Source organism: Hippopotamus amphibius, chromosome 7 (assembly GCF_030028045.1).
Source record: "Hippopotamus amphibius kiboko isolate mHipAmp2 chromosome 7, mHipAmp2.hap2, whole genome shotgun sequence".
NCBI classification, from domain to species: domain Eukaryota; kingdom Metazoa; phylum Chordata; class Mammalia; order Artiodactyla; family Hippopotamidae; genus Hippopotamus; species Hippopotamus amphibius.
The window spans coordinates 91,514,127-91,529,753 of record NC_080192.1 but is presented as its reverse complement, the minus strand read 5'-3'; positions in this window follow the sequence as shown (position 1 = coordinate 91,529,753).

Here is a 15,627-nt window from a genome sequence, read left to right as displayed (position 1 = left end):
AACTATGCTGTTATGAACATTTCTGAACTTGTCATCAGGTATGCAAATGCAAGAATTTCTCTAGGTAATTTAGGGCCAAATTATCTTCCAAAATATTCACATCAATTTACACTCTTCAGAAGTGTGTAGGAGTCCTTGTTTGTCCACATTTTCACCAGCGCTAGGTACTGTCAGTCTTCTCAGTGTTGCTAAGTTAGTGGGTGTGTATAATGGTATCTCATCTGGTTTCAATTTGTACTTGTATGTTATTATTATTATAAATCATATCCAGACAATGTTTGTTTACATTTACCTCAGTTTAGCCTTCATGTTTACTAGGTATTTTTTCTCCTCACTCCTGCTTATATTTCTGACCTTCCTACTGAGATAAATATTTCTTCTTCTTGCGTTATATCCTTTAGAAGTTCATGTTGTTAGAAGCCATTGGTTGTAAATCCTCTCATTCTTTGTTACTCAGAAGATGTCTCTATTCCTTGTTCTTAAAAAAAAGAAGGGCTTCCCTGGTGGCGCAGTGGTTAAGAACCCACCTGCCAATGCAGGGGACATGGGTTCGAGCCCTGGGCCGGGAAGATCCTACATGCCATGGAGCAACAAAGCCCGTGCACCACAACTGCTAAGCCTGCACTCTACAGCCTGTGAGCCACAACTACTGAGCTCACATGCCACAACTACTGAAGCCCGAGTGCCTAGAACCCGTGCTCCGAAGCAAGAGAAGCCACTGCAATGAGAAGCCCACGCACTACAATGAAGACCCCATGCAGCCAAAAAAACAAAATAAAATAAAATAAATAATAAAATAAATCTTAAAAAGAAAAGAAAAAAACTCTCCTGGAACACAATCCTATTTTGATAGTATGTTAACCCACTTGAAGATATTCTTCTATTGTCTTTTTCCCTTTGTTATTATTGAGAAGTTTGCTATCAGCCAATTTTCTTTCCTTTGTGAGTGATCCTTTTTTTCTCTGGCTATTTTTGAGATCTTCTGTTGGGCTTTGGTATTTTGTAGAATCATATGAAGATGTGTCTAGGGTAGAATTTTTTTTATTCTGCTTGGTATATGCTGGTCTTCCTGTAGCTGTAGATTTGTGGCTTTCATCATATTTAGAGATTGTTATTCATCATTACTTCAAATATTGTCTCCTCTCTTTGCTCATTCTGTCGTCCATATTGTTTGACTTACCTGTCAGACTTTTCATCCCTCCATGTCTCTGTACAGTATTATAATTCCTTTAGCCCTTTTCTATATTTTACCAATTCTCTTTCAGCTGTTTCTAATCTGCTGTTTAACCCATCCATTGTGTTATTAATATCAAGATTATAACTTTCTATTTCTGAAAATGGATTCCGTTTTTGATTTCCAGGCCACTTTTTATAATCTGTTCCATGCATATTTTTAAAGTGAATATTTTTATCTTTAACTTTTCTTTCAAATGTCCAGTATTTGATCATTACAACTTCTGAATTCTTTGGTTGGAGGAGGGGCTATACTTCTTTTTAAGTTCCGCTGACTCTCACTTTGTATTACATTTCTATGACTGCTGTAACAAATCACCACAAAACTGGTGCCTTGAAACAACACAGATTTGTTCTTTTAAAGTTCTGGAAGGGACTTCCATGGTGGTGCAGTGGTTAAGAATCCGCCTGCCAGTGCAAGGGACACTGGTTCGAGCCCTGGTCCTGGAAGACCCTACATGCCGCAGAGCAGCTAAGCCCATATGCCACAACTGCTGAGGCTGCATGCTGCAGCTACTGAAGCCCATGCACCTAGAGCCCCTGCTCCGCAACAAGAGAAGCCATCGCAATGAGAAGCCTGAGCATGCAACAAAGAGTAGCCCTTGCTCTCCACAACTAGAGAAAGCCCATATGCAGCAACGAAGACCCAACACAGCCAGAGGTCCAAAATCACTGCCAAGGCTTCGGAAGGGCTGGGCCTCCTGGAGCTGCCCTCATTCCTTGGCTCAGGGCCCCTTCCTTGTGTCACTCCAACCTCCTGTTTCCGTCATCATATGTCCTACTTTTGTAGTCAAATCTCCCTCCTCTTCCCTTTTATAGGGATACTTATGATTACATTGAAGGTCCACCTGGCTAATCCAGGATGCTCTCCCCATCTCAACATCCCACATGATGGCTGCAAAGTCCCTTTTGCTGTGTAAGTGTAAGGTAACATTCACAGGATCCAGGGAATGGGCCCTGGATATTTTGAGGACCCATTATTGAGCCTACCACACACCCACTATGTCAGAGACTGCTGGTTGCCATAAATATCCCTTCTCCCCTCCCTTTCTAGTAATGAAAATACTAATTTTTATCCAAATTTCTTGCTGGCCAGTTAAAACTCCCTAGTTTTTTGGCTTGTTTGGGGGTTTTTTTGTTGGTGGTGGCCATTAGAATTAAAATTTTGCCAATAAGTTGTAAGTGCTAATGTGTGAAGCTTCCAGCATATGTTTTTAAAGAGAATAGGCATGCTCTTCATGCCCTTCCACTATGACCTGAGCGTACGTGTCTGGAGCTCCAGCAGCCACTTTGGATCACAAGAACAAGGGCGTTAACTGAGATCTCAGAGGAAGCATGGACTGGAAGGAAGTAGGTCCCTGACAAATTGGTGTTGAATCTGTTCTGGATACTTGCTTGCTGACTTCTTTTACATGAAAACAAATAAGACCATGTATGTTTAAGTCACCATGATTTGGTTTTTCTGCCATGTGAGGCTAAATTTTGTCCTAAGTGGCATAATCATTGTGTCTCGTTTCCTTGTGTATGTGGTTTTACATATTCTTTGGGAATCCTGAAAGCCTGATTTAATGACACTTTCTTCCAAAAGGGATTTGCATTTACTTTTTCCTGGAGTCGTGTGTGTTCTACCAACAGGGGATGGCTTTAAACTTCTTAATGCAGGCTTGGGCCGTGGGAGCAGGATCAGGGCTTAGGGCTCAGTAGTCATGGCTCGCGGGCTCTAGAGGGCAGGGCTCTAGAGCTTCCAGATTGGAAGCTCAGGGCTTCCAATCCCTGCATTTGGGGCTGACATTGGCACTGATTCTCCAAGCCTTGCACTTTGCTTCCTCTCTTGATTCTAGTTTTAGCCCACTGTGCATGTATGTGTACATTCTATTATTTTGTTTATTGATATTGGAAATTTCCCTCTGTTTCTTATGAGAGTTTAATGTATTACAAAGCATGTTATCATTTAGATCTAATGCCATTGTAGCAGAATATTATATCAGGGCACCATTCTGCCAGCAGTGTCTCAGCTTCACCCTTAAGATGTGCTACAAAGCTTTCATATCTAATTGGCCCATCCAACATTGTGGTGCAAATTTGGTCCAAGAAGAACTCTTCTGGTAACCAGGTTGGTACCACTTTCTCTGACCACAGACTTGATTCTTTTATTTGTAGCAAGAGATCAGCTCACAGTCATTAACTATGATTTTTAGCATTTCTGGCAGCTCTTTCAAATTACACAGGCTCATATCTCTGTCAGCTAAGACTCTGATACATCTCCAAGAACATGTGTAATGAAATGTTACAAATGGGATTATACTATACTTATTACAATATGTATCAATATAATGTCCTGTAGCTTGCTTTTTGATTTAAGAACATATCCTAGGGACTTCCCTGGTGGCTCAGTGGTTAAGAACCCACCTGCCAATGCAGGGGACACAGGGTCAATCCCTGGTCCAGGAAGATTCCACATGCTGCGGATCAACTAAGCCCGTGCGCCACAACTATTGAGCTTGCGTTCTAGAGCCCAAGAGCCGCAAGTACTGGGCCTGCACACCACAACTACTGAAGCCTGCGTGCCTAGAGGTTATGCTCTACAACAAGAGAAGCCGCTGCACTGAGAAGCCCGCACACCGCAACGAAGAGTAGCCCCTGCTCACTGCAACTAGAGAAAGCCTGTGTGAAGCAACAAAGATCCAACACAGCCAAAAATAAATAAATTTTTTAAAAAATGAACATATCGTAGTCCATCTCAATACTTACAGTCACCTCATTCTTCTTTCATGTCTGCATACTATTCCATTGTTATCACAGTGTTTTGAACAGTTGGATAATTGATGGACATTTAGGTTGTTTCCAATGTTTTGATACTATAAATAGTGTGTGCTGTAATAAACGTGTGTGTACACACCTGAGAGTAATCTATACAAAGGATTTCTAAAAATAAATTTTGGCGGGACTTCCCTGGTGGTCCAGTGGTTAAAACTCCATGCTCCCAATGCAGGGGGCCCAGGTTCGATCCCTGGTCAGGGAACTAGATCCCGCATTCCGCAACTAAGACCTGCTACAGCCAAAATATTCAATAAATAAATAACTAAATAAAATATTTTTAAATAAATAAATAAAAATAAATTTTTTGGTTCAAAGAGCATGAGTATTTCCCTTTTTGATGGATGTCACAAATTCGTCTTCCCCAAAACCATGTTAATGTGTAATAGAAAGTACTAATTCAACTCAACATTCATTTTTCCCTAAACAAAATAGAGATTCCCTGTTTTGTTTCAGAGTGGCGGTATGCCTAACTAAAAACTGCATTTCACAGCCTCACTTTCAGTTAATTGTGACCACATGACTACCTTCTGGCCACGGAACTGTGAGTATAAGTGTTGTGTGGAACATTCTGGAATACTGCTTACTGGAAATTTTGCCACTTTTTGGCGCTTCTGCTTTTATTCCTCCTTCCAACCTGCTTAGTGGTTGGATGGCTAGCATCCCAGTAGCCATCTTGGACCATGAGGTGATCTTGAGGATGGAAACCATGCACTAGACTTTGTAGAGAAGAAGGAAAGCAGGCGGAATCATGGCGCACTGCCCTACGACCCTGGACTGCCTACAACTTGACAGCCGTTGTATTGAGACTAAATCCTGGATTTTCTGGGTCTTTGTTACATGCAACTGAATGCAATTCCTAAATAACGCCATTCCTTCCAACCGTGTAACCCACAAGCCAGTCTTTGCTAGGTACTTGCTATCAGTCTAGTCATGTGCTGTGGGTTATCACCACAGTGCTCTTGCCCATCTCCAAATCAGGCCGTCCTTCTTGGAGGGGTCAGTGCACCCAGCTATGTGACCTTGTACACTGACTTCTCATCTCCTCATCCCTTCTTCCCCAAAGGTGATCTCAGTCCACGGACTAATTGAGCAAACTTGACATTCCCGTCTTTGGTTCAGATCACCTAAGGAAATCAGTCTGTGGACACATGCACACACACACACACACACACACACACACACACATCAGTGCATACAGAAAACCAAATAGCTTCTCGTAGGATCCACAAAACTTCCTTGTCTTCCAGTCTAGGAATTTTCCAGAATAGCCCATCGGCCCTCTTTAAGATACATCCTGCCTGATGAAATGTGACAGCTCTGTGGATAAGAATTTGCGGAGTTAATAATTCAAAATCACTATGAAATCAATGTGCTTCTTGTTGCTTTGTCACTATGGGCTTTTTCAATTAGGCAATTTTATTATCGTGATGCATATCAACAGCACAGTTAAGGGACGACTGTTCTAACCTGTGGTCGGTTTTGCCTCACAACCCATATTTGCTATTGAATCAGTGTGTTGTCCGCGGCCTTCTGAAGACTGATGGGCCTCTCCCGTCCCTGGTGAGAAGCAGGTAGGAGTGACTTTCCTCACGTTTCCCCGTGGGATCCTTCCTGACGTTGTAGTGGCCCATCACCACCCCTGCCTCCCAGGGTCCCCTATCCCCCATGTCAGGAGCCCCCACCCTGCTGGAGACATGTCACAGACTGTGCCTGGCAAATAAGCTCTGAGTCCCAAACCAAATCCCATCTTTTCTGGTAAATAAAGATGGCAAATAAAATTCCTTTTTAATCTCCTTGGGGTCTTGTAGAACTTGTCAAATGGCAGTCATTTGAGCTCACAGCCGCCTCAATCAAACCCAGGGGATCTCTGTTCTGAGTAAATGCTTCTTTGTCACCTGAACCATTTAGCCTGGTTTGTAGGGGAAGGAACATGGATATGGAGCCAGAAGTCTGGGGATCGAGGCTCACTGGCCTGGCTGTGCCCAGGCCCTCCTGAGCGAATTGGGATGGTCAGGGATGGTCAGATGCTCCCATCTCATTCAGGTTGATAAAAGAAATGCTCATAGACTGAGGTCTGGGGAAAGTCATTCTGGCTTATCCATGAGTAAACTTGAATTTTATGTCAACTAAAACAGCCTGTTTGTGACCTATCAAGTATACAGTGCACATCTGCTTTAATTACTAAAGAAAAGGGTACGTAAAGAATGTCCATGTTAAAAATAAAGATTAAATGCCTCCCTTTCTGGGGCACCAATGCTGGTCATCCTTCTATGATAAGACTCCTTTCCCAGGTGCCAAGGCCATACTGACTCGCTGTGTACATGCTGATCTGGCGTTTTTGAAACCTCAGTGGCATGTATCCCTGACTTGTTTAATGCTCTTTGTTCTGACAAGATATAAAACTGTGCTGGAAACCATGCTTCTCCGGAGCAGTTCCTCTGTTATCTGAGAGGCTGTTTCCAGGCTACAGTCCTCGGTTGGCTCCAATAAAACTCTTCTATCCCTATTACAGATTGTTTATTGATTATTTTTGTCCACAGGGTCCAATCATGGGCCCACACATTCCAAGCAAGGTGAAGGTTGGGGTGGTCCCCACAGTGAAGACAGGCTACATCGTCAGAGAAGCAGGCTGGCAGCTGGGTGGCCAAGACCACAGATGTGTGTGGAAGGCTGGGTCCCAGTCTGCCCTGTGGACACCACGCTCCAGCATCAGACCTGAGGACAGTGGCCTTACGGAGACTGCCTAACCAACGCCTACAATTGCATAAGGTCAAATCCCTGTAATGAGCCCGCAGTGACTGCTTCCCTGACTGAACACCAACACCCACCCCAAGTCCTCCTAACAGAGTCCTCTTTAGTTGAGTCATCTGGAGTCTATTTCTGTTGCTTGCAGCCTCCAAATCCTAAACCACACACATTGCATAATGCATGTGAAAATGTTTTCAAATTACAAAGCCCTACACACAGACATATTCCTGTTCCTGTTGCTAGTAGAGACCGTGCTACAAAGATGAAAACTCCAGGGTCAGATGGACTAACGCAAATCTGAACTCTTCCAGGAAATACTTGTGTGACTTTTTCTCTTTTGCTTTTTGGGTTTTTTTGGTTTGTTTGTTTGTTTTTTGCTGCACTGGGTCTTTGTTGATACACTCAGGCTTTCTCTAGTTGTGACAAGCAGGGGCTGCTCTTCGCTGTGGTGTGTAGGCTTCTCAGTGCAATGGCTTCTCTTGTTGCAGAGCATGGCCTCTTGGTGCCCGGGCTTCAGTAGTTGTGGTGCACAGGCTCAGTAGTTGTGGCACACGGGCTTAGTTGCTCCATGGTATGTGGGGTCTTCCCAGACCAGGAATTGAACCTGTGTCCCCTGCATTGGCAGGTAGATTCTTAACCACTGTGCCACCAGGGACATCCCAATACTTGTATGACTTTGGGTAAAGATATTTACTCTTTCTGAGCCTGAGTCCCTCTTCGTAAAAAAGTGGGTGAAAGTTAGTAGTTAGCACTAGTATCCATGCATACAAGAAAATCCCAAACTGTCACTGGCTTAAACAAGAAACAAGTTCATTTGTCTTCAGGCAGAAGCAGTTAAAGTAAACAGGCTGGGGCAGGCCTGAGGGCCTCTGGTCATCAGGCCCCAGGCTGCTCATGCTCTAGGCGCTACCATCTTCCTCAGGGTCCCCTGCTCCCCGTGGTGACCTCACCTACCTGCGGGGGAGGCTGACAAGTGTAATCTCCATTATGTGCTGTAATGAAGACTGGGCTCCTGTTATTGAGGAAGGAGGAAATTGTGGGCTCAGGCTGTCGTTAGGTGGGTAGAAACTGGTGGCCAGCCCATCCGTGAGGGGTAGCTTTCCTTCTCCCCTCCTTCCCTTACCATGCTCTCCACTCCCTCCTGCTCCCACCAGAATCCCTCCCAAAGTCTCCCTTCACTTTGATAACACTTTTTAGTAGGACTTATATCCTTAAGTTAAATGGCAAAATTGATGGGGGAAAAATGCACTAACAGCTTCCACCTATAAATCAAAAAGGTGAGGTTCAGAGTTTGGGTTCTAGAGTTGGACAAACCACATTTCTACTTCCAGATCTCCTGCTTCCTGGCCGTGGGGCTTTGGGCAAACCTCCTGACCTCTTGGAGGCTGTTCCTCAGTTGCCGATGTCCATAGCAACAGTGCTGACCTCAAAGTTCTGTAGTGAGGATTGAATAATCTAATGCAAAAGGGGAGACACTTAGTATAGTGCCTGCCTCGTGGTGCGCAGTAAATATTACCTGCTATTATTGTCAATATTATTATCTTTATATATGTTATCTTGGTCAAGTCTCTCTAGAAACAAGCTAATGGTTTTCCCTCTGGGTTCACCCTTTGCAGCCTTCTTCAGCTTCAGCAGCCTGAACAGTGAGAAAGAGAGTGAGGCTTCTGACGTTTCTCCTAAGATTTATTGAGCAGATTTGGGAAATCCAGAGCAAGCCTGACGGCTCTTCTCGGATTAGTAGGGACTCCCGTCCTGAGACTTCTGGGTTTGTCCTCTTAGCCTTGACCCCACCCCACCCCCAGGAGTTCAGGGCCCCCTGGGCAGGTGCCAGGACCCCCTGGGTGGTGCTAACAGTTTCCCCTCACCTACTGTTCCCAAGTCCATTGTTCAGAGGCCGTTGTCAGTATCTGTGAGGACCAGGCCAGCTCCACTCTTACCGCAGACACAGGCTCCCTCCAGTGTGAATGTTCTCTCACCAGATAAGGGATGTGCTCTGCCCGGGTCAGACAGTTGCTTACCTGCGGGGTGCTGAGAGCCAAGCCTCTGCTTCTGTTTCTCCAGCTCCTTTATTTGCTCATCCTTATCGCCTCTGGCCTCTGACCATGGTGTGGTTTGCACACCTGATCTCAGATTCTGGTTTGTGGCCTGAGAGGTGTCCTGCTTCTGGGGACTGGAGTGTGGAGTGGCCTCCTGGGATGGTGCAGGAAAAACAGCCCTGGGTCAGGGGTCAGGACACGCAGCACCCAGTCTGTCACCAAATGTACGACTGGGCTCAACCGTCTCTGACACTTCTAGAGGAAACATTCTGATTTACTACCAAACGCCCAGTGTGAGCATTCTTAGGACCTGTGGAGGAAGACTGTCACCTGCCATATCACTAAACAATGGATATTGCAGCCATCAAGTCATCAGCTACTGCAGCCACCCAGACTGTGCATCCTGAGGGGATTCAGGATAGAGTATAGGTGCATTTTAAAGGAATGATTTCAATAAGCCCAGAGGTTTGCATCTTCCTATACCAAAAAAAAAGTTCTAACTTTGTTAACTTAAAATGTCTGGTTTTCTTTAATTAACAATGACCTTTTGATGCTCTGACAACCTGGATTTTTGTTGCAGAACTCCTGTGTATCCTGGCTCCTCCTGTACCTCTTTGGAGCAGTCCTTCAGAGCGGCTGAGAGGCTGCCTCTTGGGTTTGAGTCAACAGGAAGTCCACCAAATAAAACATAATTCTCAACTTTTAGGTTGTGCACTTTTTTCAGTCGACGGGCCAAAGAAGAAAAGTTGAAGATTTAAAATGAGGAGCAGGAAGTGTGTGTTTTCAGGCTCCCGGTGAGGGAAAACCATGAGCTTCTCTTGACTGCACTGTTGATCTGATGTTGCTTGTTTTAGCTGGGTGGTCCACGGAGCCCAAAGTGGGCGGCTGGAGGCCTCCTGCTCATTGACTTATTCATTCAGAAATAGCTTGTAGGGAAATTCCCTGGCAGTCTAGTGGTTAGGACTCGGCACTTTCACTGTTTGGTGCAGGTTCAATCCCTGGTTGGGAAACAAAGATAGATCCTGCAAGCCACAAGACATGGCCGAAAAAAAAAAAAAGAAAGAAAGAAAAAGGAAAAAGAAATAAGTTGTAAAAACAATAACTATATCACATGCAAATCCTCAAACAAGGAAAGTGAGGGAAAATTCTAGAAGGTTTGCAGGAAGTTAAGTAATGGCATAAAGAAGTCCTTACTTTAAGAAATACTTCACGTTACAACCAGCACTTATAGAATAAACTGGTGGTGGGCGGTGGAGGCATATACTATTTTTTAAACTTATTTATTTATTTATTGGCTGTGTTGGGTCTTCGTTGTTGCACACGGGCTTTCTCTAGTTGCAGCAAGTAAGGGCTACTCTTCGTTGTGGTGCGCAAGGTCCTCATTGCAGTGGCTTCTCTCATTATGGAGCAAGGGCTCTAGGTGCACGGGCTTCAGTAGTTGCAGCACACAGGCTCAATAGTTGTGGCTCATGGGCTTAGTTGCTCCTCAGCATGTGGGATCTTCCTGGTCCAGGGATCGAACTCACGTCCCCTGCATTGGCAGGCAGATTCTTAACCACTGCGCCACCTAGGAAGTCCTGGCATATACTATTTATTTACTTAAGATGATTCCTCACTTTATAAAAAGCCAGATGTCTCCTCGTGGAAGTTAGCTCTCATGGTGCACTAACAGTGAGGTTGACTCTGTAATGAAGCTAATTAGACAACTTTTAAGTAATAAACCTATTGTGTAAAACAAACATAGCCACGCTACGCAGTGTTATATACAAAGGGTTTTTTTTTAAATAAACGCACTCAATTTGGGGGATAAATTTCTGTAAGATAATGTCTTCCTCAAGGTCCAGTGTGACTTGCGTACCTACTGTGAATTGAACTGAGGATTTTTCAGCTCCGTTTGAAGGCAAAATCCATTTTCTTGTGATGAAAGGTCTGCAATGCCCACCTTTTTCCACAAGGGGGCAGTACGCCACAGGGTAGTTAGTTAGCAAAGGCCTGGGACTGAGAATGCACAGCCTTGGGCGACAGTACAGCCTGCCCAGGGGAAAAGAATTCACTAAAAGTTGTGAAGAGGCAGATCTATCAGTGCCTCGGTATAACAGAAAGCCCTACGTATTTGCCAGGAACCTTTTGGCTGTTCTCCTGAAGAAGGATGAAATCATTTCATATGACAGACAATCTTTAGACATTGACAGAAACATTATTTTTCCTATATAAATACAAAATTTGTCCATCTAAATCGTCAACAAATGGGATTTTAGGTAGGTATCAATACACACTGGGTCATAAACATATTATTTTCCTTTCAAGTTTCTTTTGTGAGTTTATAGAAATGCATGAGGTAAAATAATTCATTCATGTTCTACTGCTCGTGTCTTTGAACCAGCCCTGGATGGAAATCGTGCTTAGGATTTGAAGTAAATTATTACTGAGCAAAAATAAATTCCCAAGAAAAGAAATCTAGGATAGAAAATTAAACTTTGTTTTTGTTTTGCCTTGTTTTAGGGGGAATTTCCCTTTCCTATTTTTGTACTGGGCTGGGCTCCCACTGGATGTATATATAAAGCATAATAAACGTCATTCATCAGGTCAGGAAGACAAGTGATTCTACTGTGTCTTGTTTATACCAGCTGAAGGAGAAATCAATGGGTCTATTGGGTGCCAAGACCCAGATCTGGCCTAAAGCAGCATGAATTGATCACTCCACAGTTTTCACTTCATGGGAGAACTTAGCCAGGGGCACTTTATGCTTAACTATGTGGCAGAATCCACTTATGTCTCCTAATACCCATTTCCCTGTCTTCCTGGGTACCAGAGCTCCCAGCTGTCGGTTGAGTATATCGTTGCACAGAATAAAGTCTATGTTTCTCAGACTTATTCTGTGACCAAACTATGGCCAATGGGATGAAAGCAGAAGTGGTGTTCTTTAAAGTGGCAGGGCATTACTTTCCTAATGGCTGAAATGTGGATGTGATGGTTGGAGCTGGAGCAGCCATATTGAATGTTGTGGAGAAAGATGGCTCATGAGGAGGGTGGAGAAACGAGACAGAGAGAGCCAGGTCTCCCATCATCATGCAGCCATCATAGCAGCCTGGACTGCCTAGAGTTTTATAAGAAAGAAAAATACAAATATTTTGTGTTCTCAGTCACCTACAGCTGAACCTCTATATCGATAGGGGTATCCTGAGAAAACAGGTCAGAGGTAAGATGGAATTTTTCACTAGTTTTGCCATTATTTCATAACTTTTTAAAAATCACCAGTCAACACTAAATTACACATTGTGTGAAGGACAACACGGGGTGATCTGGTGTTATCCTTAAGGATAGAGCTGGATCAGGACACCATAAGGAAAGTTCAATTGTTTAAAAATCCTTCATGAAAATTGCTCCAGCACTACTGTATAAATGCAGCTGTATTTGGTCACAGCCATAGCTGTTTCTGACACCTATGTTTTCCCCAGCACTACTGTATAAATGCAGCTGTATTTGGTCACAGCCATAGCTGTTTCTGACACCTATGTTTTCCCTGGGAGCAGAGGTTGTGTTTATCCTGAATTTCCCTTTGTGATTTAAGAACACAAAGTCAAAATCTTGTTCCTGCCTTCAAACCTGATATTTGATGCAAAACACACAAAACCCGTGGACACTGCGTTGACAGCCCTGGAATTGTGAGGCCAAGCTGCATCTGCTCCCTCTGTGCTGTTCTGATTAAGAACCACTTTTCTGGGACTTCCCTGATTGTCCAGTGGTTAGGGCCTGGCGCTTTCACTGCCATGGCCTGGGCTCAATCTCTGGTCGGGGAGCTAAGATTGGAAAGCTGTGCTGTGCGGCTGAAATAAACAGATCCACTTTTCTGGTTCAAGGTTGAGGACAGGCAGGTTCTTTTCCCTCGAGATCCCTGCACAGCGTCACAAAGTTTAGATAAAACATTTTTCACGCCACCCCTTGTCCATCTAATCCCATAGGGAAGGCGACGGGGGGAGTCCACGGGCCAAACGATTTCTCACCTCTCCAGGCAGCCCTGAGTCCTCAGCAGGCTGGATGAGGGACAGGACCTCTGTCAACAAGTCCCAACAGATCTGAGAGCAGCATGTGCCCAATGCCCCAGGCTCTCTCAGGAGCAGCACAGGCCCTTTTAGGGACTTACTATACAGCTATAGGGACTGCTGGGTCCAGCCCAGCTCTAAGGGAGAGCTCCGTGCAAATATGGGCCCAGCAGCCTCATCTCATCCAGAGTAACGAAGTGAGGTGGCACAACACGACGAGGTAGCAAGACACTCAGGGATGGGGGCTTCCTGGGCAAAAATAACCAACCAATCCCTTTTAGACACACCTAAAAACCGATGGCCCACTTATTTTCCAAACTAGCCATAGCATCTGAGTGCAGATTGTGGTATTACACTCACGTTGCACAAGCCAGCTTTATAAAATCCAAAGCCCACATGCTTCACCTACTTCAGGGGACAATCTGGTGACCAAAGGAAAAACATTTCTCTATGAAGTAGCCCTTGCCTGGAAAGGCCTAGGTTCCACGATGAGAATTATTCCTGGGATTCCTGACCAAAACGGTCCATACTTTACCACCACACCTAGCAAAGTGCCAAAGGTTAACACAAAAGAAGAGTGGACACAAACTTGCAGTAAAAATGTGCCCAGTATCCAAGGGACTTGCTGCTCTGAGTTGCTCTATTTTAGGCTTCACTGAGGCCTGGATGGATTCTTTCTAAATGCTTTCAAGAATGTCTGTCTCTAACTCCACACTCGCAGGAAGCCTCCAGAGCAATACAGCACCTCAGAGACGTTGACACAAAAAGGGGAAGGTGCACCAATCGACAAACCTAAGCACTGTGGTACCTAAGAGACTCATCCCTCCTTGTAGATGAAGGAAGTGCCATTCTGGTTTTTGCATGTTTGGTTTATACTGGTCTAGTGCAGGAGAGCCTCACCATTTTCGGGGGGATACTCACAAACAAAGCTGAGGATCAAGGTGGGTCCACACTAAGGTAATGATGCCTCGACCAGGAGGCTCGCTGGCCTCCAGAGGGCAGCACTCTCTAGACTCAGGATAGGAAATAAGTTTGGGCTCACCTGCCAACAGCAGGTGGCTACTAGTAGAGAGTGATAAAGTCTGTGAGTCTCAAGAGAAAACGAGTACAATGACTGGTTAATAAAGTCTGCAACAGGTTAGGGCCAGGGAGGGGTGTAGGCAGATGAGTGGGATGGGGGAATCCACATTACCAGTGATGAATTTCATCATTTCTAACAAGCACATCACCCCACCCCCCATTTTTAGGGGTGCATCTTATAATCAAGTGTGCCAGACTGTATTTTCAAAAATGGACACGATATTTCAGTTCCTCACGTGTTCTCCTAGAACCTAGCCAAGCTCCCATCAGGACGTGGAATTTATGTCCCCTCCCACTTGGCATGACTGCCTTAACCAAAATAATAGTGTGGTAAAAGTGATGCTAAGTGAATTATGAAGCTAGGCCATTAAAAATGATATCGCTTCTATCCGGCCTTCTCTTTAGGGATGCTCACTCTTGGAATCCAGCCACCATGCTCTGAGGAAGCTGGTGCCATATGGAGAGGCCCCTGGTACTCAGGCCCAGCTGAGGTCCCAGCTGACAGCCAGCACCCACTTGAGTGCCACCTTGGAAGCAGGTCCTCCAGTCCTGAGGAGGGCTGCCTGACTGACTCTGTACTTGGAGGACAGAGGAACCTGCCCTGCTGAGCCCTGCCCAAACCACCGATTCATAAGCAAAGCAAATGACTGTTACTGTTTTAAGATATTAAGTTTTGTAGTGGTTTGTTACACAGTGACAGACAACTGAACCAACTGCAGTAAGTCATGCAGCAATGGTGACAGCTATCACAGCCTGCATGTGTGCACCAAAACTTGTAGAATAAATGTCAGTTAACTGAAAGAAAACCCTGAAGACAATAGAGACACATGTTTTAAAGAAGTGTTACATCACCAACAATTTTTATAGTACAAAGGACAATATTATAAGAAAAAACATGAACATTAATGACAATGCAAAAATTTCTTCCTCTGAGTAGGAAGAAATTTGAGGAATACCATACCAAATATATTTTGTATGTATTTTCCTTTTAAAGGATATATAATGAAAAACATCTATATCTAAATAAGTTTAAAAGAACATTATGAACAATGAATATTAAAGAAATGCTAGGTGATAAGACAGCATTATATCAGTTTCATTGGCAACATTTTTCTTTCTCAGTGGTATAAGATAACCTCACAATCAATGACATCTTAGATTTAATGAAATTCAAGTATTTATTGTTTCTGACTTAAGCTTCTCTAATTATATCACCAAATATAATGTTCTAAAAGAATTTCACAAATTTCTCATTTTTTTCTTTGAAAATTAAAAGTGGAAACAAAACCCATCAGGGACAGGATTTTTTAGAGTTCAATTTAATTTCTACTTTCATAATTATGTCCATAGCATTGTTCTATAAACATTTTGGGAATTTTTTAAAAAGTTTAATTTTCTGAATTGAATATTCCAAACAAGTGACTTTCCAAGAACCCCTGAAATCACATGAATTTTATGAATGCTTTAGGTGGTTCTGTCTCTTGAATGCAGAGGGGGGAGGTTTAATTAAAGTGTGATGAAGTCAATTCCTCTGAGCTTAGCTACAAACATGGTGGGCATCAGAGAAACAAAGTGACTAAAAATGTACTTATTAAGCATTTATAAAGCAAAAGAAGGGATGCTGTTGGCTTTATTACTTCTGTCAAAAGAACCAAAACTTCTACAGA